The following is a 22705-nucleotide window of genomic DNA, read 5'->3' on the forward strand; positions in this document are numbered from 1 at the left end:
TTAGCGAGATCTGCAGTCAGAGCGCGAGCTTCGTGGCAGCGCTGGGGCAGGGGAGGCATCGTGGCAATGGCGGGACACGGTGCGGAAGGAAATGCTTCAGGCAGCGTGTGCCCTGAGCGGGCTCAGGTGCCTCCTGAAGCGGAGGAGTAAACCCGTGGTCTCATCACCTTCGCTAATGGTGCCTCAAAGGACGTGAGGATGCTTGTGTGGCAGTTCTCGGTGGGGTCCTGGAACACGCTGCGGAAGATGCAGATTCCTTCGTGTCACAGCATCTCTGAGGAAGGCGTTAGTTTGATTAGGATGATTTTTTTTTGTAGCATGAACATGTCTATGTTTTCTGCTTTACGTATGAGCATCTTCTGTGTTGGGAACAAGATTTTTTTTTTTTTTTTTTAAATTGTCACCTTCAAGCTCAGGTACCTACCTGCACAATTTTGGTTTAGCATGTCAAATTTTTTTTAGGTCCCAGATGATGTTTTCATCTTTATCAATTTGCTTCAAAAAATAAGATGCCCGTCCCCATTTGAAACCAGGGAAACAGTTGCTCCTGTTTAAGACCCAAATGAAGCTGAAGCTGCTGTGGACCGTCTGTGGACCAGGAAATAGCTTCTACCGTGAATCAAACAGATCATTTATAAAACTCAGGCCTGAACGTTTGTGTGCCTGGCTGTGTTAATTCAGCACTTGCGGGGAATGCCATTCCCTGTCGCGTGAGACTCGGTACAGATGGCAGATGTACACTTAGATGCTGATTTTTGTTTGTGTCTCAGAATATTTTTTTAAAATACACAAAGCAAGTAGACAGACAAAACTCTTGCAAATTTGATATTAAGATGACTTAACAATAGGAAGTCATCGGTTTGTTTTCTAGATCCTAATGCAATGGTTGCCATAAGAACACAAATTATGTGTACATTTTAATGCATCTATGCTTCATAATTATGCATGGTTGTGTGCTGTTATAATTGACATAAAATATAAAACAGGTCAAAGAGCAGCTATTAAAACTATTTTTCATTTTGCTTCCTGACAGCTAGCGACATCAATGCCTACTGCATTTAATAGGACCGTACAGGGAACGCAAAGATAGTTATATAATTTCAACCGTATTAAAGCCTCCAGAACTTCCAACCTAATTATTTCCTACAGTGTCTTGTTGTAAACTGTATTACTTTATTTGGAATGTGTTCGTTTTAAGATTAAACAATTGGACTACATTAAATTAGCATGAAGGGGAAAATCATAAAACTTTTGGATGTATTTCATAGAGGTCATTCTGTTAGGTTAAGAATTATCCCAGGAGCAATGATTTTCTGCCACTCAAGATAAAAAATAATGTTAGAATTGCGCTAATTCCATGCACTTATTTTAATCACTGAAGTAAATTCTACCGAAGGGCTAAATCCTAGTTGTAGCCTCTCTCTAATCATAGAATGACAGAAAGAAAAGGGAAAAAAAAAAAAAAAGAAGAAAAGTGATGAATTTATAAGATGTCCCTCCTCTTGGTAATGGCTGCATGAAGACAAAGCAACAGGGTCCAGCCTGCCTGGTTTTCACTCGTTATCGATCATCCTCTCGTGCCACAATGGCGATGGGTTCTGTTCTCTTGTGGGTGGTTGGGCTTCTTTTGGAATCCTTGCCGTATGCAGTCCGCATTCTGTAATAAATCCCTTTAAAATTAGGTTTGAGGGGGACATCTAATCGGGGCTGAGAAACACCCACAGTCACATCTGCGTGAGCAGGGCCGGGTCCTGCCCAAGACCCCCGCCGTGGGGGACATCCTTCCCTGCGGTGCCGTGGAGGCACAAGGCCAGTCCTGCGGGCTGAGGACCTGCTCTGTAGGACCACGTTTCCAGCAGATATTCTGGCTGTTTGTGCTTTGCCTTGCTGCACACCACGTCTCGGGTCATGGCTAAAATTGATCGAGAAAACAGCCTGAGCACCTAATAAATATTGGCACTCCTGTGTCTCATGTGCTAAGTCTGTTTAGAGACTGGATATGTCAGGAGGCTGGTAATGGGCTTTAGAGGACCTTTCGGTTCTAGTTGGTTGGCTCGAGTCTAGTTCGTGGGTGGTGACTGAAAGTTATTGCCCAATTTGTGGCGTATGAGGAATAAGCTCAATCCAATTTCCCAAGATAGAGGCAACCACATCCCAGAAAGAAGCATCATAAATGGCACTTGTTAGTGGCTGAACGGGGAGGGCGAGGTCTGAAGGGGAACGCAGGCCAAGCTCATCTGATTGAGCGTGTTGGCTGTGGAGCATGGAAAGGTCTTGTCCGCCTTTCTGTCGCTCTTCAACAGACCAAAGGTCTCTGCTTCCCAGGAGAGGTCTGTTGCATTCCACCATTAGTGGCTTAATTTGCATTTGGGCTCTTGCTCTTGATGACTTCCCCTTCTCTGGCCACGTTCACAAGGCACTCCCTATCTTACACCTCTCCAGCTCCAGCTTGGGTCTTCCCAAGGCCTGTCTAGGAAAATAATGATTAGTGATAAAGCTGTAATGAGCGGGCTTCCTCAGGTCGTCCGTCGCCCTCCCCAGCCAGGGAGGTTGTACCAGCCTGGCTCTGACACGGGATCAGCTGCTGGCGGGGGGGGGTGATGCCGGAGCTGAGGAGGGCTGGGGAGCTCCGGCGGCAGCAAGGACAGCCGTCCCGGTGCAGCCGCCGCCTGCTTGTAGTCCAGCACGCGAAGCCTCTGGTTGCTGCCGCACCCAGCGAGCCGTGGAGGCCATCTCCCTGGGGCAGGTCAGCCGGCAGCAGCTCTCCAGGAGGCTGCTGCACACCCAGCGTCCCCCAAAGGCAGGAGGGGGGCAGCTAACCTGATGGCTTTCGTCTCTCAGGGGGGTTGGGGTTTAATAACTAACTACAAGCCTTTGTAGAGCACTGAGGGAGTTTACCTCTGTTGCCCCCATCTCCACCCATTCGTGAAGGGGTACGTCTGGCAAGGGTGGGGGCAGGCTGTGCCGCTTGCGTCCCGCCACCATCCCCAGCTGACCTCTGCGTGCAAAACAGAGGTTTTCCACACCCCCTTCACTAGGTTCATGCCATGCAACGCAATGCCATCAATGCCGTGTTAAATTGCACATCAAAACATCCAGGCCAGCTCTTTTGATGGGAGGATTTCTTATTCGTTAATGAAGTCACACCTCTTCCATGAGACCGTAGTCGGAGGTGTTTTGCTCTCCCTGTGGGCTGTGTCAGTAGGTGAGAACGCCGGCGCTGACTGCACGCGAGGGCTTTGCATACCAAGTCTGTAGATAAATACCTGCTTGATGCCTTGAAGAACGTAAGCGCCTGCTTTCAGGAGGGCTGGGCTCTCTTGGTATTTTTAAAATCGCAAGCACCATTTAATTATGCCACCAAAGTTTGCTTGTTTGCCTTTACTTTTGTGAAGGTTTGGGGCCTCTTTGTGTTTTGAAAACTCCCAGTGGCTGAGGAGAGCAGGAATAAAAGAGAGAACTCTGAACTTGCATCCAAGGCTGCACTGGCAGCAGGAGGAGGAGGAGGAGGAGGAAGATATTGACTGGATCCATTGTCTAACGCTGCTGCGTGCATTTCCACGCAGCCCAGGACATGAGGCAGAAAGAAGGAAGAACTCGTAGCCTTCAGGCCAAACCCGTAGCCTTTCTGCTGGTCCCCTACAGCCACATCAGCACGAATGTGGGATTCCCCACCAGCAGCGTCTTTGGTTATGAAGACCCAGAAAACTCAAGAAAACAAAGCCTGGCAAATTTCTGTTGTTCCTCGTTACCATGACATTATGAAAAGTAAGTCCATATCTATTTTCAAGATTTTCACTTAAACTCCTTTTCCTTGAACTGTTGTGGTTAGTACTGACTGCAAAAGTAGATTACGGGAGGGAGATTATTTTGTAAGTGACAGGAGGTCTCAAAGAGCGTGCGAGGTGTATGCCGAGATGCTCAATCCCCAGCTTTAAAACCTCTTCTGGGAGAAAGCTCTGCTCTTGGCACAGTGACTAATTTAACTAGAAATAGCTATGGGGTCTTCAGCGTGGTTGTAATGCGCAGTTATAATGGACAATAAAGGTAATCTGATACTGTTGCCTAAAAAAAGCCTATCTACGTCCATCATCGTCCCCCTCCCAAATTGTTGAACAGTATTGTACGTTGTGCAGAAAATGGAGAAGTGCAGAGGCTCTGCCGTCGGTTCTGCAAACCATTGCACAGGAGGAAATAAAGCGCTTCAGCAGAGTGCAGAGGAAGAGATGGGCGGTTATATGGGAACAAGGCGTGTAGGGAGTCCGAGAACTCAAAATGCTGTCATCGCCTCAGCATCCTGCTCCTCCCCGGTTACACAGATGTCTCTTCTGTGAAGTGGGGGGGGGGGGGCAAGGGCCACCACATCCCACCCACTTCCCCCCGGTAAGAGACCTGTGTTGCACCCGCGGCGCACTGGTCCAGAGCAGGCTGTGGTAAGCCCCCAGGGAGATTCTCCATCCACACGTGAGAAGACGGTGGAGGTCACGGCATGGTGGCTCTGCGCCTCCCAGGGTTAACGTGCTCAGGAAGAAATTCCAACCCTTCAAACGGTGGCTCATGAAAGACTGCTTTTCTACTTTTTACTCTTTTTGTTAGTAGGCGCTGCCTGGTGCCAGTCAGGCAATACGCCCTGGAGGGCCACGGCTGTGTCCTCGGTGTCCGCTCGGGGTGAGTCCTGCCTTCTGGGCACCCACCACCCCTCGCCCTGGGTTTGGCGTCAGGCAGACTTCCCCTTCTGCCCAGGTCACAATCGGCCATCCCGTCGCACGCCGTCGGGATGGACCTTCCTTTTGGCCAGCCTCCGCCAAGGCGGGCACAAAGCTGTGACGACCTTCTGCTTCAGCGGGGAGACTCGCGTAGAGGACACGCCAGCGTCCCACATGCCACACGTGTGTTTGTTCACTACCACCCTCTGAAGTGGTTGGGGGTTTGCTTTAGTTACGGTAATTTTTCCAGTAGTTCCCGTTAACTGCCTGTGATTTGGCGCGCTGGAAAATCCTGTCTCCCTACCGAGTTCCATACGGTGTATCCCTGTATCTCACCACCTATATCTCCGACACAGTGAGCAGCTGTGGGACTGCGGTCTGGGAGGTGCAATCGTGGCAAACAGCTGAAGGACGCTGCGTCTGAAGGACGTGAGCTGTGGTCGCCTGGAAGGTACCACCTCTGCCCATGGGCCTGGGTCCTCCACTCGTGCTGAGCTCATCGCACACCAAACGTGTTACAGAATTGGAGTTTTTCCTTTGTGGTCGCAGCGTCTGTCATCTGCCCAGAGCAAGAACGCTTTTTAGGGGCTGGCCTCTGCTTGGTCAGATGCGGCATGCTGGCCGTGTGTTCGGGCGGCTCTCTGCCCACAAGAGGAGCCTGGTGCCTTGGGCAGCAGCGCGGGAGGGACTTACCGCTCCAGGAACCACCCGGTGCAGGACGACGTGTCCCCACTTGGCCCCACCTCTGCCGCAGTGTTTCGGGGTGTAAAGGACCAGGTGCCGCAGAAGGGCGCAGCGGATCCATGAAGCCCCCCCGAGCCGCTCTGCTCAGCGTCGCGGGCTTCCCGGATCCAAAGCAGGTCGCATCGCTCTTGCCGGTGATGAGGGTCTTTCTCGGGTCTGTGAAAATAAATCCTGTTACGGCGGCACTTCGTTTGCTGCCTCCCAAACTGGGTAGCCTAAGCTGAGCTGAGCTGTCCTGTAGGCTGGTGATTAGCTAGGCTTTGGCTTTTCTGTCCTCAAGCACACCTTCACCCTCCCAGTCCTCTGAAGTGAAGGTGGAGAAGCATATAAAAGCTTCGGATTCCATTACTGTAAAATGTATCAGAAAAGTGTTGAGCTAGGTAATTACCTTAATCCAACCGAAATAGTTGGTCACAGTATACATTAGATGAGCATCTAGAGTCAGATTTGAACATGCAGTCAACCTGAACAAAATTAGCTCAGCAATAGTGGTCCAGATTTCTTAATTAGTTCTCAGTGACAAGAACATTTAATGTTTGCAAAAGTCAAGTGCAGATTCTACAAGTGACACAATTTGAGAAGACTTCAGGAGGGTGCATTAAGCCCGGCACGGTACCCCACTGTCAGGGGCAGCAGCGAGGGCTGGCCTCATTTATTCCTCTCTGTCAGGGTCCCTTTAAACTTCTCTGTACCAACCCACAATAAAAAGTAATGGTATGATTAACTTCATAGTAATAACCTATTGCCTTCAAAATACACATTTAACTCTAATTTTCATTGAACTACATGGAAGCTGAAAATATAATAGCCTTTCCCAGTCAGTCGACGGTACATTTTAGTGCATTGTAATCGGCTATCTTGGCTTGTCTCGGTTTAATAAAGTAGATGGGATTCATGAAAAAAGCAGTGGTCACTTAGCAATTGTTTAATTTCTGTAACACTGTTTTTTCAGTTAGAAAATTATTGTTTTCCAGTAGTGTTAAATATTTATGGGATGCAATTGAGAAACATGACACAGGGCATACTCCTGCTAAGCTCACAAATTAATAAGTTACTGAAGAAATGGAAATACAAAACAGTATTTCAAGTGTAAAAGAAGACTTCTCAGTCTGCAGAAAATTTGCATTACTGCGGTTTTATTTTATTACAGAGGATGGACAAATTCTTTGGCACAGTAGAACTAAACCTTGCTGTCATGGCTGGCACATCTTTGTTGGCTGGGAGCGATTGGGAAAAACGTGAGCTCTCTTGAGAGTCTTTGATACCTGGGAAGAGAGAATAGTAACACCAGAAATTAGCTTCACACTAGGCCTGAACATGCCCCAGTGAAAACTGTGGTGTCATATCAGACAATATTGCCCTAATACAAGGAAAGATTTAGAGAGTTTAGCTGCTTTTTTAAAAAAACAAACAACAAACTTGTAGAATTAGATATTTTGAGCAAGAGGCTAAATGTTATAGATGGCAGAAAAAGAGAAAACTTCTAAAATCTGTATAGGAGAATTAAATTTAATTTGAGTCATCTCCCATATTTCTTAGGGTTTCCAGCTTTTAGAAAAACAGGCTAAAATCCAGACCATGTTGTGATGGACTGTTGAGTGGAGGAGTGGTAGGGAGGCGTTGGGTTGGGTTGTGTTGTGTTGGGTTGTGTTGTGTTGGGTTGGGGTTGGGTTGGGGTTGGGTTGGGTTGGGTTGGGGTTTTGCTGGGATTGTGTTGGGGTTGTGTTGGGTTGCTAGACGGGGGTGGTAAGAAGTCACGGGTTGAAAGGTGCTGCCCAAGCACATCCCTGCAGCAAACACAGCGTGACCGCCCAGCCCTTTGTGCACGTAGTGCTGGTCCGTGGCCAGCCCCCACCACCCCACCACCCACCCGCAGGGCTTCCCCTGTCCCCAGCTGCCCTCGGGCTCCAGCTGCAGCACGGCAGTGGGAGAAAACAGAAGTGTTTGCAAGGCTTTGTTGCTGCCGCCTGCTTGCTCGCAGCACATCTGTGGCGAGGGGGCTCCGGCTGCTGGCAGACCTTCCTCTTTCCACGGCAGATCTGATATTTCCAGTGCGTTTGACAAACCACAGCGGAAAACCCAGCCACGGCAAGCTGCGCGGGCTGAGAACGAGCGAAAGGAGATGCTTTATTTTTTCCACCATATGGGCCAGCAGTTTCTGTCAGCAGGATTTGCAGCGTTTGAGCACGGACTCGGTGCAGGACTTCTGCTGGTCCTGCCCGCGGGCCCCCGCGCTGCCCATGTCACGCTGGGATGGGTGCGGTGGGTGCAGAGAGCTCGGGGCTCCTCTGCCATCCACCCAGGCGTGCCCTTGCTCTGCCTATTTTCCAAGTAAGAGCACCCAGCACCACCCGTGAGCGGGTGTCTCCTTTGCAGTTTGTATTTCCCAGCTCAACCCCCCGACCTAGACTGAAGCAGTTGTGCGAAATGCCACGGCTGTGCGGCACGCTCACGGAAACGCTTCAGCTGAATAAAACTCCGGGTTCTCGGCCGCTCTCTCATTCAGCAATGGACCTGAATTATGACATCTTTTGTCAAAGACATCTTCCAAAAAAACGCAGCAATTTCTGAAGGAGAAATTAGATTGTCTTTTAAAGTAATATAACAGTTGTGCAATTTTTGCCTTTTTGACCCTTCTTATTTCCTGTGGGTTTTAAGTAGAGGCCTCCAATTTAAAACCTATTATACTCTAGAGACTGCTTCCACCCTCTCAGCAACGTAACCTTGCTGTCATCTCTGCCCTGTTATTTTAACACTTGTTGGTTTTGCTTTGCATCACCTTCTGTTTAAGAATATGTGGTATAGGTCTGCTTCCTTCTATATGTTAAATATCTACATGTTAAAGGAAGTATAGTTCTGTGTATCTCTGCTGTCAACCCATTGCCTCACAAAATAATCAGTATTTATTTTTTTTAATGCAGTTGTATCCAGTGTTCTAGAAGAAAAAAAAATGGCACCTGAACTTTCTTATGAAAGAAAGTGTCTTATGGCTAAGGAATTTCCCTGTGCTTGTCAGGAGAAAGACATCATTAAAGAGCTCACACCGTATTTCGGGTGCAGACCCCAGTGCTGGCTGGGCTGGCTGGGCTGCAGGCTTTGGGGGTGGTTTGCAGAGGGAGAGTAGATCTGAGCTTTTTGCGTTTTGCGTGGGACGTGGAGCCTGGCAGCGCAGTCGCCAGAAGTTTCTCCCTGGCAGCATCTTCCGTGTCTTGAGCAAGAGGTGATGGGGGTGCCAAAAAAGTGACAAAATCTCCTCAACCTTACAATTGTGCAATAAGCAATCACTTCTCAGGCTCGTGTGCAAGAACTGGTCAGTTACTGTGGGCAGGAACTGATAATTTTTACTTTTGTTATGATTTTTTCAGTACTTGGAGTGTGGCGTACACAGAAGCAACGTGGAGGGACTTGGGGTGAGGAGAGGTCCGAGGGTGCTGGCGGGAGGGAGCGGGGCAGGAGGGGGGTCTGAGGCTTCCCTCTTCATCACCAGCAGGTACGGCTCGGGGGTTTGGGTGGCATGGCACCCTGTGATTTGTTAGAGTGCAAGTGTTTTATAACCGTCATCTGCGAATAAATTACTTAGCAGTATTCTGCTTTATGACTGGCTGAAGAAACTTAGTTGATGGTACAATATAATTTATTTCCATGCATAAGTGAGTGACCTTCATATCTTATTCTGCCTCGTGTGACTTATTATGGGCCGTTCCCCCTCTGGAGGAGACGACTTGTGCCTTACCACCGCCCAGAGTTCCGTGGATGTGTCCCACTAGTGTTCCTTTACAGAACAGGGTGAAGTTTATCAAACGCTTTGGTGTGTGCACCACTACGAGTCAGTGCTGGAAATGTAACCGCCGGTGAAACGCTGGTTAGCTTGGAGACAAAGCCAGGGAGGGGTTCAGAGCTGGACATGGAGAGGGGGATTTTGTCATTGTCCCTCCCCCTGTGCCGGACTGCTCCTGGTAATGCTGTCTCGTGGCATCCCTGTCCCACCTTCCACTCGGCTCTGGGGCTCCAACCCGAGAGCGCCCCGGCAGCTGTACCGCATCTCGGCTTGGCTTCGCTTCTCCAGCCTCCTTCCGCAGGACGAAGGGAGGGGGCGATGCCTTGGGGAGGGCACAGAGAAACGAGACCGTTCGGGCTCAGGGAGACGGCCAGGAGTGGGGCTCTGGGACGGAGCGGGGTCCCGTCCCACGGGTACTTCACCCCAGCAGCCGAGTTTTGCACCATATTTTGGCCTCATCTGAGGATACGGCGCCAAACTGCGTCAGTGCGTGGTGCTGGTGCTGGCTCGTTTGGGAGCCTCTGGTCCTGACCACAGCGCCTGCTGCCTGAGCCCTCCTACCCTTTGCTTTTCGGGGCGCCTGCCAGGTAAAGCTTTGTTAAACAGCTCACAGACGAGAACGCATGCCCCCCAAGTTATGTGTCTATAGGAAAATATCCATAGTCATCAGTCAAAGTGCCAGTTGTCTTACTAGATCTGCTGCAACGAGGGGAAAAAAGAGAAGTTAATTAATTCTGCGAGGAGGAGAGTTTTAAATAATAGATACAAGTTGCGTCCAAGGCATGCCACGTTCTTGGTCTCAGCTCTGTTGATGAAGAGATGTCGTGCAGGCTGTGCCATCCCAGAGGGACAGGAGGAAGCGCGACCAGCCCCCTTGGGGTAACCAGGAGCCCCATCCTGGGGTGATGAGGAGCCCCATCCCGGGGTGATGAGGAACCCCATCCCAGGGTAACCTGGAGCCCCATCCCAGGGTAACCAGGAGCCCCATCCCGGGGTGATGAGGAGCCCCATCCCGGGGTAACCCGGAGCCCCATCCTGGGGTAACCAGGAGCCCCATCCCGGGGTGATGAGGAGCCCCATCCCGGGGTAACCAGGAACCCCATCCCGGGGTAACCCAGAGCCCCATCCCGGGGTGATGAGGAGCCCCATCCCGGGGTAACCCAGAGCCCCATCCTGGGGTTGCCTCCCTCCGGGTACCACCCCTCACCCCTTGCAGATGGGCAACTCCAGGCGTGTGTGCCCGCAGGGGTGAGGTGGAGTTAATCCGTGTTTGTGCGGAGCTCTGAGGCTGCTGAAGGACAGCCAGAGCCGAGCTGGCCACCTCTGCTGTGCCTGGGGCCGGTTCCTCGGTGGGGAAGGGGCCGGGGCTGCGCTGCTTCCCGGTATTTCGTGCAATGACAGCTGCTCTGCGCGGGGGCCGCGAATGTCACGTGCGCCTTGGTGAGGTATGTCATCTTCAGCCGGGATGTTGGTCTGGGTCACACGAAGCTCACTTCTGCCTTTTCCAGTCTCACCTCTCGCTTCCTCCCCTGCGATGCTGGGCCTGGGCAGAAGAGGAAAACCCCGACGCCACCGCAGCATGGCGGCCGCCCAGCTCAAATATTAATAATGTAATTAGCTATAAATTAGTTATGAAGGTTTTGATCCACTGAAGGCGATGGCAAATTTTCCTCTTGCTTACTGGCAGTCAGAATGACCCTGGGCGCGTCGCATCGTGTTGGAACGAAGGACGCTGTGAACTGCAACACTCTCTTAAAAGCAGGGGAAGTGTAAGGCAGCGCAGTGCTACGCTGATCTGAGCTGAACCAGGAGCATCAACAGGAGCATGGTCGGGAAGTAAACGGTATAAACCAAGCCTCTGCCTTTCACGGGAGATTGGTGGGTTTTTTCAGCTTAGATTTTTGGCATTTCAGTAGACTAAAACTGTGTATCTTGTTCTAAAGTTTCTCATGGAAAAAGCTTCCATCTCCAGAGCACGTGGCAGGGGGCAGGGCAGGCTCGCAGCCCCGCTGCACAGGGGGGTCTGGCAGGGCTGCCCAGGCGAGGGGGGCTGCCCAGGGACCACCTTCCCCGCGGCGGGGGGGAACGCCTGCCGACGCTGCCCGACCGTTTGCGACGGCCCCTCACTCCGACCCTGTCTGCTGCCTCGTATCGCGCGTGTCGGGGTCCCCGTCACAGAGGAACACTGTAAAACCGGGGGTGCTTACCAAAGCCGCGCCTTCCCCTCCCTTACCAGTGTCGTCCCCAGTAAGAGCAGGAGACGGAGTCACGTCCCCGAACGCACGCCGAGGCTGAACCTCACCCCCGGGAGCTCTCGCTTGCACGTGATGGACAAATTATCAGATTATCCGCCAGCCCTGTCACTTGGATGGCGAGTGCTGCACGGAGCCCCTCTGCACGTGCTGCGGCTGCCGTCACCACCGTCGCCGTCCCCTCCCGCCTCCCTGCCCGCTCTCCCAACCGAGCCCTGCAATGCCTCCCTGGTTTTTTCTGTTGAGCTATTTCAACTCTGGTGTTTTCATAACGCACATAATGTTCTCTCTCCCACAGACCAAAAAGAAAGAGGAAAAAACAGCATTTTTCAGCTTGTTTTCCTATTGCAAACTTCCTGGGCAGACACTTTTGAGCATTTTTTGCCAAACATTGAATCTTGATTGCATTGCTAAGTGTGTGCAAAGTCTGTCCAGCAAGAAGAAAATAAATCTGATTTTGCCACAAAAATATCATAAATCAAAATCAGATGGTAAACTCAGCATTCTTCCCACAGCTTCATTTAATTTTCCCTCTGTTCTTTCACTGCTTACGTATGAGCGTTACGAAAAAGTTGGGGACTACCAAGCAAGTGTTCTTGTGAGTACAAACAGATAACTTTTCACCACTCACAATCCTAATTTTTTCTAGACTTTTTAGTGTTCTTCTGCTACGAATCTCCCCTTCTCCTCCTTTGGCACGAGTGACACACGTCTGTGGATGGCACGGCGCGCTCTGTGCCACTTACAAAGTGTATTTGCTGCCCGTTGCCATGGCAATGATGCTTCTCAATGAACAGCCATAAACAAGCTGCATTAAAAAGAACAAAACCCAAACAATCCCTAATTAAATTAAAATTTGGCAGCAAAATTAACATTTTTTTCTCTAAATATGTTAACGTTTGTCATGAGCCTGTTGGCCACGTCTGTTCATGACACTCCTGGCCTCTGCTGTTTACGTGTTCCTCAGCTATAAAATGACCTTCTGCGCGGTGTTTCCTCAACTGCTTTTGATAATAATGTTCAGTTGCTGAGTAAGTTATAAGGTTTTCTATAAATAATACCATTTCACGAGGAGCTGAGGTGCTGAGACTCTGCAAACCTGCCCAGCCAGATGCCAGCAATGGTGCTTGCTGGCTGTGGAGCGGACAGGCTCCGCACCCTGACCCGGGCTGTCGGGAAGACACGTCTGCCTTCAGCGTCCGGCACGGCCTCACGGACAGGCAGGCACGTCTCCGACACCGCGGCTGGAACCTGCAGCCCCCGGCTCCCCGGCGCCCGCCTGGGTCGGTGCAGAGGAGCGCTGTGCCCTGTTTGCAAACCTTCCCCGGGGAACCTCACCGCACCGTGCAGCGTGCCGAGATGCAGCGGGGCACAAAGGGTGTTGTGGGCAGCCCGGGGGGGTGCGGGAGAGGATCCCCCTGCCACCGGACGCTCGGCCTTGCCTGAGCATCACCAGCAACCGGGCAGCACCCGCTCACCCCCCGGCCCCGCGTTCTGCCGCTCCCTCCCCGCAGGGCTCCTCCAGCAGCGCAGAACATCGCTCCTGCTCAGCCAGGGCTCTGCTGACCCTGCCCAGCACCGGTCGGTCCTGCAAAGGCTCGTCCGAGACCTCGCAGCCGCCTGGCTGTTTGCTGCCCTGCCAAAGGCTCCACCTCAGGCAGAGATCTCGGCAGGGAGCCCGCTTCTCCGTGAGTGCTCAACAGCTCTCAAAGCACAGCCTGTACCAGGGCGACGCTGGGATGAGGGCTTGGACAGGACGTGCTGCTTTACATCCCCTCACAGGTGACACAGACGGGACTGTGCTTCTTTACATCCCGCCGCAGGTGACGTACGAGCGACAGGCTCCAGAGTAATTACACATCAAAGGGGTGGCTGCTGAGATGGGGCTGCGGGTCGCGTTGCAGGGGAATAGGAGGCACAGGAGGAGGAGAGAAGACAAAAACTGGACGGCCCAGATGACACGCTGCTTTTCAAATGGTTTCAGTGTTTTTATCAAATACAGTGAAGAGGGACACTGGTTTCTGTTTGGGAATGCCGTAAGAAGGAAGGCGCAGCCCCGGCAGATGCAGCAGTGCTCGCCTCCCCAGCTGGCCTCTCTGAATGGCTATAAAAATGTAAAAAGGGTGAAAGCGTGATTTCGGTCTTGGGCACCTAGAGACGGTCCTGTTGTCCCTGTACTAATGCTGAGACCAGCGTAGTGGTGCCTGGAGGAGACCGAGCAGCGTGGGCAAAGGTGCCTTGGAGACACAGGTGCCCCCAGTGCTCTCGAGCACGTTCGTAGCAATGGGCAGCGCAGGGGGTGGCCGCGCTGGGCTGGGCGGCTGCTTTAGGAACTGTCCTATATGCTTTGCTTTAAGGAAATGTCCTCAGACCCCTTTTTTGTTTTAAATTGTATGAGCTGTCTGGTCATATTCCTGCCCCATCCCGGCCGGCAGCCGCGGGTCCAGCTGAGATGTGCCCCCACGGCCATCGCACCGCCGGCTGCGACCTCCCCTCTCTCCCAGGCTACTCGCCATAGCCCAGACTTTAAGCTCTCTGCCTCTGAAGATCATTAATCATAGATATAATTTAATGACAGCTGGGTCGTGTCCCGCTAACTAAGTACACCTTGTTTGCCTCAAAATGCTAATCGCTCCTCTGAAACATTAATGAGGGACAATTGGTATTAAGCCTAATAATCGTGTGTGGTCTAGTTACAGATTTATTCATAGGAGCCTGATTCCTTTGTCATGGTAAAAAGCAGCAAAATGTGGTTGTGCAAACACTATCTGCATGGCACCAGCATAACAGACCAGCTCTGAACCGTTTGTGTGTTGACCAAAATAACTGTTGTATGGTTTTCCTGGAAAAACGTGGAATCCGTTTCTGCGTCTCGACACAGATGAGATGGCGTTTTACTCTCCAAGTCATCTCCTTGCTTTCAGTAGAAACATTAGTGAAATAACTGATTTTCAACCTGGGAGAGAGATTGTGTGATGGTGGGTAGCATCGCGTGAAGGGGGCATCTCCTGCAGAGGGGAAGTTGCCGCGCGGGGGCCGAGGACCCCCAGAGCTGGCAGTGCCGGCGGGTCTGTGCCGGACATCCACCCGCCCCGGGAGAGCACGCAGCCATGGGGAAGCCTTCGCAGCTCAGGAAGACTTTGACTTTTCCACAGAGAATATTGGTGGAGAACATGAGAAAAGCGTGTGACGTACGCGGGCGGGGGTGTGTGCTGTAAACAAGCGTCCTTCGGAGAGGAGCAGAAGGAAATTGAGGTTGATTCTAAACAGGAATTCTCTGCGGGGTTGAACTGCTCGGTGTGCAGCGGGGTCGCCCGCGTGCTCAGCGTCACGCTGCCCTGAGCTCATCTGCGCTGGGGGACGGGGTGCTCTCCACCCCGCGTGGGAGAAGCTCCGCAGGGGAAGGGTCCCGGCACGGGCTGGCCCCGGTGCTGGTGCGGTGTGCAGAGCCGTGCACGGTGCTGAGGGCGGGCGCCATCCCCTTCGTCGGCCGCCGTAGACCAGGCACTGCATTAAACCTTCTCCTGGAGTACTGAGCTGCTTCCCTATCGGAAATCGAAGGCTCGCTCCGCTCCCGGGAGAGTCATTAGCCAAATTCCCATTGACTCCTGCTGCAAGAGGATGGGACCCCGAGTCTGTTATTCTCTTTTCCTGAAAAGATCAATTATATGGGGAAGTTTCCACAGGGGAGAGGGGGAGGGAGGCAGCAAAAGAGTGTGTGTCTGCAATGTCCTGAATGATGGCAATGTTTAAAGGGCCTTGTTTCAGCCCAGACAAGACCATCTTTTGAACTCAGCGGGATGCCACTGTTCGCCGCTATTGAAAAGCCGTTTGAAACCATCGGATCAATGTAGTGTTTTTCAGCTCCGCTTTGAATGAAGCCATTTATTCCAGCGCATTTCATCTTCCCCTCGCGCGGGAGCTTTCCTGCCCACAGTCCCTGCCGTTCCCGATGGGCCTTTTAAAATAACGATGAAGTTTCACGTGGAAATTGCGCAGGGCAGTTCCTGCATCAGTGGAGCCTGCAGAGCCATCCAGCACGGGGAGGGGATGAGCTGTGGCCGGGGTGGGACCCGGGGACGGGGACGGCACCGCTGCCCACGCAGGGACCCCCGTGCCTGGCCAGAGGGATGCCAGGCTGAGCCACTTTGGGATCACGGGCACACAACCAGCCTTGCACTCAGTCGAATTGGTGTGAACCTGGTAGAGACAAAACAACGTGCATTTAACCGATACCGCTCACATACGCGTGGGGACGTCCTGCTCCCTCGCTGCCCTTGCTGGCTCCAGGCAGGAGATCGCCTGCCCGAGGTCCCTGTCCCTTGCCGACAGAGAACAAGAAACCTCGTCTTTATTTACCAAACTGTTGCATTGTGTTTAACTTTCAAACAGCAGATACAAAACCTTTCACCCGTACAAACACACGCACCGGCACCGACCGCCTCTCGTATCAGCGCGCTGCAGACCCACCGCACAGCAGATCTATTTAACGACTGAATAGGTTCAGGGGACAATGCGGGCAAAACAAAGGTCCTGGCCGCCCGCCGGGACCTGCTCCTGGTGACGGCCCAGCCGGCGCGGCTGCTCGCAGCGCCCGGCATCCCGACCCAGCAGGGCAGCCCTTCGGCTCGGGGACCGGGGACGGCCGCGTGAGCTGGGGACAGCCTGGCTGCTGGGGGCGGCCGGGGGGGTCCTGGCACCCTGCTTGGCTCATCCCAGGCGTTCTCTGCAGGGTGTGTTTCCACTGCTGGTGTACCCCTCCTCAGCCCGCGCTGTGCTGTGCAAAGGCGTCGCATTTCCATACTGTACTGCCGGGGGACGCGTGCCGCCGTTTCCAGGTGACTTTTCGGTTGCGTTTCCCCGCTCACGCCAAGCAGGGATCCTTCCTCCTGGGCTCCCCCGGGTCGTTCGCTCCTGCTGCTGCAGCAGGAGTGTGAAAGGAGGAGGGTCCACTGCAGCCACCGCCGCACAGGAAGGGGAGTAGGGTCCCAACCCAAATTGCTGGGATAACAGCCAGGAGGCAAAGGACTTTTTTCCCTGAGCAGCAGAGCCAGGGCTGAGGTTTAAAACCCACAGGGACACACGCAGACTTGCTTTTTTGTGGTTTTCAGTGTCCATTTCAAATCCACAGCTGCACCACTGGCTTGCCGGAGCCTCGATGGCTGGAGGACACGGGAGGGGAAGGGGACTGTGAGCGCGGCTGAGACGTTAAACACGCAGCAGCCGTCAGGAGCGGGGCCGTGCCCGGCAGCGGAGCAGGGTGGTCAGGAGCTGGCCCGAGGACCAGCGAGCCCGTGGGTGCCCCCCCGGCATCGCAGCACAGAGGTGTCAGGGTTGGGAGCAGCCTCACCGTGGAGGAGCAAGTCAAGTAAATCCAGGGAAACCGCTCACAGCTGCTGGCAACACCTTGGGCAGCGCGTGAGTCCAGCGATGGTCAGAGAAGACGGTCTGGTGACCCACGGCTCCGTGATGTGTCACACCGGGACAAAGCAAGCGGGAAGACCCTGCGGCCGGAGGAGGACCTGCACAAGGGGACGGTGTGTTGCCTGAGCGGGTGCAACTGCTCTTCAGGGTGACGGATGGCAGCAGTGAGAGACACGACCTCAAGCACTGCTCAAACTGAGGTTCAGCCGCGCTGAACCCGATGGGAGGCTCCGCTCACACCAGGCTGGCCCCAGGACTTGCAGGAAAAATGTGCAGATTGTGCTGAAAGCCAAGGATTTTTACATCTCTCATGCCAATAAGACATGCACCCACCAGTGAAACAGCGGCTCTGGACCAAGGAGGACTCCAGTAAAACACATTTCACTGTGTGCACTAGGCAAACCCAATTTGCACGTAAATTAGAAGCAGAGTAGCAACAACGCCTAAACCTGAGCGCAGAAGCTCGTGTGTAAGTAGTTCCGCGCTGCAGCCTCGGGAACTCGGCCGCGCCACAACCCATCAGCTGCCCCGCGTCCCCACAACGCGCAGGGGAAAACCAGGTTGCAGGAGAAACAGGCAGGGTATGGAAACAGCAAGCAGCGTCCAGCCGGCCACACAAAACTTTGCAGGTGACTTCCTTGTAACCTGGCTCGAGGCCTCGTTAGGGGAACGATGCAAAAATGAGCTGCTCTTGCAGCATCGGTTGGCACGCACACTGTTTGTATGCGGTGGTTTTGGGTTTGGGTGGTTTTGTTGCTGTCACTCATACGCTGATGACGTGCCGCTGCCACTTGGAATCCATTCAGGGATAGAGCCTGGCTGCATTGCTGTGCACAGAAGCAAAAAGCTGAGACTTTGGCGATGATTGCAATCTTCTGCTCAGCGAAGGACAGGCCGGTGGCACAGATTTAGATATCAAAAAGACTGGTGATAATCTTATTAATGGGACTTTTCATCTCCTTTGAGTCTTTACTTTGCAAAAGAACAAATCTGGGAGGTGGTGGTCAGGTTTCGACTCTTACGCTTATTGAATACTCGCACAGCATCCTTCAGGAAGAAAGGGGAAGAAAGCCCTCCAGATGTAGAAACGAGCCAGTCAGGTGATTAAAATGAACTGCTGAGAATCGGCTTTTAACACATATGCTCGATAGTTATCTCGAAGAGTTTAAGCCTTGTGGCGAAAGCCCCAAATGTGTTGCTGGGTTACTGAGGCTCCCATTTGATTTTGCAGTGCAGAGGGATGATCCCATGGGTGCTCTCTGGGGGCTGATCCCATAGGGATGCTCCCTGGGGGCTGTCCCCATAGGGGTGCTCCCTGGGGGCTGATCCCATGGGTGTTCCCTGGGGGCTGTCCCCATAGGGATGCTCTCTAGTAGGGATGCTCCCTGGGGCAGGGGAGCCCAGCCCCACCCCCTTTCCTGCTCCAGAGGTGGGGGAACGGTGGGGAGAGCCCTGCAGGGTGGCAGAGCTGTGTCAGCCCTTGCAAGGGTCCCCCGGTCTTTCTCTATGGGCACATCCCCAAGTCAGGACACGACCTTCTGGGCAGGGGTGCAGGTTTTCTAGTTCAGGTTTTGTTAGGGATCAAGGGTGCAGGTTTTCTAGTTTCAGTTGAGCTGAAAACTGGCATAAATTCATTTCTGTTTGGGCTGACATGAAAAATTCTTGATTTTTTTTTTTTTCTCAGGGACAAAAACTCTGTTTTGGGTTGGCTGAATGGTCCTCTGAAAAGTACATCCATCTAATAACTGAAATCTTTTGGATTTATATTTTCTCCTTGTTCGTATTTGCCTTGGGCTGAATTTGACAACTGGCTTGCAACTAATTTTGGCTGTTGGAAATTCTCCTTTTCATCCGTGACTCCATCCTCCTTCAAAATTTCTCATTGTACCTGCTCATCTCCCTTTTCCACAGAAATTTTCCTATCTTACCTGACCTGAGTTTGGAAAAGCGTCCATCCCAGATCTAAATTTTCAGTCTTTCACTTCAGCTGGAAGAAGCGGGGCACAGTTTTCCAGGACGGCCTCTGCGCTCGAGCCTGCCCATGGGCTGGGGCTCTGCCTTTGGCAGACGGGCTAAACGAATGCTGAGTAAAACCAGTGAACAGGAAAATAATGGAGTGGTCCAGGATTTATAGCACATCCTAGAAACCTCCCAATAAATTCTGGGGTCGTCTTTGCGTCGAGGATGAAGCGTTTCAAGGAATCTGACCTGGAAAACATTTTCTTAAAAATCTGCTGGTTTTTTAAATAATCAAAATTCTTCTTTTTTAATTATGCAAATTAAAGTTACCAAGGAACAATTGCTTGATTAGACCAGTTCATACTGACCTAATAAATTATTTTGAATATTTTTTACAGGAAATTGATTTAATTGAAGCTTTTGTTAGTGACTGCGAATGCGCTCAGTTCATGCCACAGCACCCAGGAATTTATAAATGGGCTCAGAATGTTGTTCAGGCACCAGAAAATAAACCTCCGAGCTATTTACTACCTCTATGATATATAAAGTTTGCAGTTTTGATTTTGTGTGATTATGTTCAGCAATGGTGACCTTTAGAGGCAACAATATTGAAGTGTAATGAGGAGATGTTTGATCACTGGTGTACAATGAGGAGTTGGCGTGACTTCTCCATTCCTTCCTGGAATCTGTGAAATCCAGCTGACAGGCTTTAACCTTTAGACTGCTGAAGGTTTAAAATGTATAGGGATTTAGCCTGTTTATACACCATGTTAGGTATATGAAATTTTAGATCATTTCTTCTATCACTCCACACCAGGATATTGTATGTTTAATAACAGTGACCGCTGGCCAATATTGCGCTGGGCTTTGACCCGCGTGCCGTCGGCGGGAGGTCTGCCGTCGGCCACCTCAACCCGTGCCCACCTCGCCCGGCCACGCCAGCGGGCTCTGCCTGCATCCCCGCATCCTCACTGCCGGGCTGCTGGACCCCGATCGCTCTCCGGAAGCCCCCACGTCTGTCCTGGCTGCCATCCCTGCGATATTGCCTTCCTTCGCTCTGCCCAGACAGCGAGATGGTGGGAGGGCTGTCTATGAATTGCAAATTCTCTCTCTCAGCAAGATTTAAAAGTAAATAGACATTATTCAGGTTGATGTTTTGGCAGGAGATGTGGGATTACCGACTGGGAATCCAAACACTTCACATGGAGAATAGACTGGAATATAAAGATCGTGAGATTATTTATTTGCTAATTATTCATTAATCTGTATTATATATAGAAAGTATGTTTATATACCTGGATGCACATGCAGACACCTACCTATATATATATATACACATATAAAAAACTGTATATACATATGTATATATGCTTCTCTCGAAGTGCGAGAAGCCCTAAAAAGTGCTGTGTGAGATGGCGATGGGTTTCTCCCCAGAGGCAGCGGCGCGTTCAGAGGTGCAGGGAGGATTTCCTACAAATGGCCCATCACGTTGCTAAATTCGTAAAGCAAACGAGCAAGAGCTTGGGGAGCGGGCAGGCTGCAAGGCCGTGGCTGTGCCGTTTGGTTAAGGGCACGTCACGCCTGTGGCTGAGGAGAAGGCGGGCGGATGCTGGGTCCAAAATCACCCCAAAAGTGCTGGTGAGGGTAACTCGGAGCAGAGCATTGGGAAAATTAATTAATTATGGACTTGGTTTTTTGGCTATTTTCCCCTTTGAGGTTTAATTTTCCTGTTTTAATGCCATTCTTTAGCCAGCCCAGGAGAAATGGATCTTGAGAGGCCATTCCCAGCCGTGTGCTATGAATACGGTACACGACGACACCAGCTACAGCAGAACCAAAGCCAGCGAGCGTGTCTCCCCTTTGCAGGTAGCACCGTTCCCCAGAGGCAGCCGGGACCCGGAGCTGAGCCGCCTGCCTCGCCACTTCTTGGCAAACCCAAGCTCTGCCCGCGGTCCCCGGCCTCCTCTTGCTCCCGGGGGCTCTGTCGCCCTGCGTCCCGTCGCGCCCGCTGCTCCCCCCCCGGACCTCAGCAGCCCCCCACAGCCAAGGCTTTTAACTTTTCAAAAGTTAAATTGAGGGCAATACGTTCCCTTCATTAACCAGCTTTTTTTCTTGGAGGAAAGTTAGAAGCCGGCATAACGGCACACAAGGGGACTCTCAGCTGGAGAGTGACGGCTTTTGTTCATCTAGCAAGAGGTCCATTAAATGGGAGATGTGATGCCATTAACTACGTGTTTTTGACAACATTACAGCTGTGAAAGAAGTGTGGACAATCCTTCAGTCCCTGCCTCGCTGGGGGTTCTGTGGTGCACACCCGTCTTTCCAGTATTTTAGAGGTTTTTGCTGCTCTGCCTTGGGCAGCGGAGGTGGGAGAAGCATCGCGGGGCTGGAGCGAGGACAGCGGGGATGGGCAGCGGGGATGGGCAGCAGGGATGGGCAGCAGGGACAGGCAGCAGGGACGGGCAGCGGGGACGAGCTGTTCGCCCCGTGGCAGAGTGGGGCACCCCATAACTCTGGGTACACACCAGACACTTTGAATTCATGGCTTTGCAACAAAAATTGGCCAGCAGGTTTTTTCCCAGGGGAGCATGTTTTCGGTTCAGTTCACAGGTGTGGGTGCTGGTAGAGGGAGAGAGAGAATTTGCAGCTGATTTCTCCAGATGTAACAGAGCAAACATTACAGGAGCAGAGCTGTTAGCAAAAAATGGTAGGGGTTTTTTTTCCCTAGACTCTAAGTTTCTGCTGCTTCCTGGGAGAATGGGATGCACGGGCTCCTGCAGACAAACGTCAGGGTGTCTCAGGGTGGTTATTTTGAGCCAGGAGAGCTGGGAGAAGCCCCGGGGGTATTTCCCTCTCCCACCCCAGACAGCCGCAGTGGCCAGCCCGAGCCTGTCCCGGGGCTCAGCTCATGCTTCGTGCTCCCAGCAGAGGTGAAGGAGAGCCCGGGGTGCAGGACCAGTCCCCTCTCTGCTGTGGAGGAGTTGTCCCTCCAACCACTGACCTGCGCTGACGCTCCTCATCCCATAACAGTGATCACAAAAAAGTTCTTCACTACGTTTCTTTCCTTTTAGGCTTTGACTAAATACTGGCCTTTCAGCCTGGAAAATTACACTAGGGGAGGAAGTGAAGTGAAGGCGAGGAGCCCGTGTTTAAGGGGCTGAAGGCAGCACCCTCCGCTCTCAGAGGGGCCGGAGAGCCCAGCGTCCTCCCTCTGCAGGGCAGGGGAAAGGTGCGACCCCAGACACGGCCCTTGGGCTGCTTGTCCCCCAGGGATGTGATGGACGAATAAAGATGTGCTGGAAATCCAGATTGCCAGCTGCTCCCGTTCAGGGGATCCTTCGTACGAGTTTTACGGCAAGGTTTGTAAAGCAAGACTGACAACGCCGCTGTGGGAGGCTGCGAACACAGCGTTGGCCGTGGCAGCACGCTGCGCTGGGTGGTCGTGGTGCCGGGTGCTGCTTGGTCATCAGGGCTCCCAGGCGCGATGCTCCTCCTGGAGCCGGGCAGCGGTGCGGGCAGCAGAGCAGGCAGCACGGGCAGGCGGGGGCTGGCAGCCCTGCTCCCCTCGGCGGGAATGCCAGCCTGGCTCACTTCTAACGATCGTCTGTAATAACTTGCGAGAGAGTTTGGCTAATGAAACAAAGCGAAGAGAAACGCAGTTCCAAAAAGTCTGCCCAGGACAGGAAATGTCTTAAAAAGCTACAGTATTTAGAGGCTTAATTAGTATATTGGGTCATTATGACACCCAGCTCGTTTCATTACCCTCCTAATGCATTATTAGTTGGCAGTTAAATACTGTCTGCTGGGACCGGCAAGTTTTCCTCTTGTCTTGCCGGTCGTAG

Source organism: Balearica regulorum, chromosome 6 (assembly GCF_011004875.1).
Source record: "Balearica regulorum gibbericeps isolate bBalReg1 chromosome 6, bBalReg1.pri, whole genome shotgun sequence".
Taxonomy (NCBI): domain Eukaryota; kingdom Metazoa; phylum Chordata; class Aves; order Gruiformes; family Gruidae; genus Balearica; species Balearica regulorum.